The sequence below is a fragment of the Penaeus monodon genome, chromosome 28 (genome assembly GCF_015228065.2).
Source record: "Penaeus monodon isolate SGIC_2016 chromosome 28, NSTDA_Pmon_1, whole genome shotgun sequence".
Lineage (NCBI taxonomy): Eukaryota > Metazoa > Arthropoda > Malacostraca > Decapoda > Penaeidae > Penaeus > Penaeus monodon.
The window spans coordinates 28,657,690-28,658,027 of NC_051413.1; positions in this window are offsets into that span (position 1 = coordinate 28,657,690).

The following is a 338-nucleotide window of genomic DNA, read 5'->3' on the forward strand; positions in this document are numbered from 1 at the left end:
GGAGAAGCCTCCTCCACTTGAGTGTCCTGCTCCTCTACCGCCGGAGAAGCCTCCTCCACTTGAGAAGCCTCCTGCTCCACCTCCACTTGGCTTCTGGAAAACGACTCCGGCAATCGAGACGGTTCCGCTTCCACCGGCTGCTCCACCGCCGCCCGAGAAGCCTCCAGCGCCTCCACCTCCACCTCCGCGGCTAGCATAGCTTCCTCCTCCGCCTCCACCTCCGCCTCCACAGCAGCCGCCTCCACCTCGGCCTCCCGGAGCGGCCTCGATGGCAACAAAAGCGACGGCGACGCAGCCGAAGAACGCCAAAAGACCTTTCTGCAAGGAGGTTGCAAGGC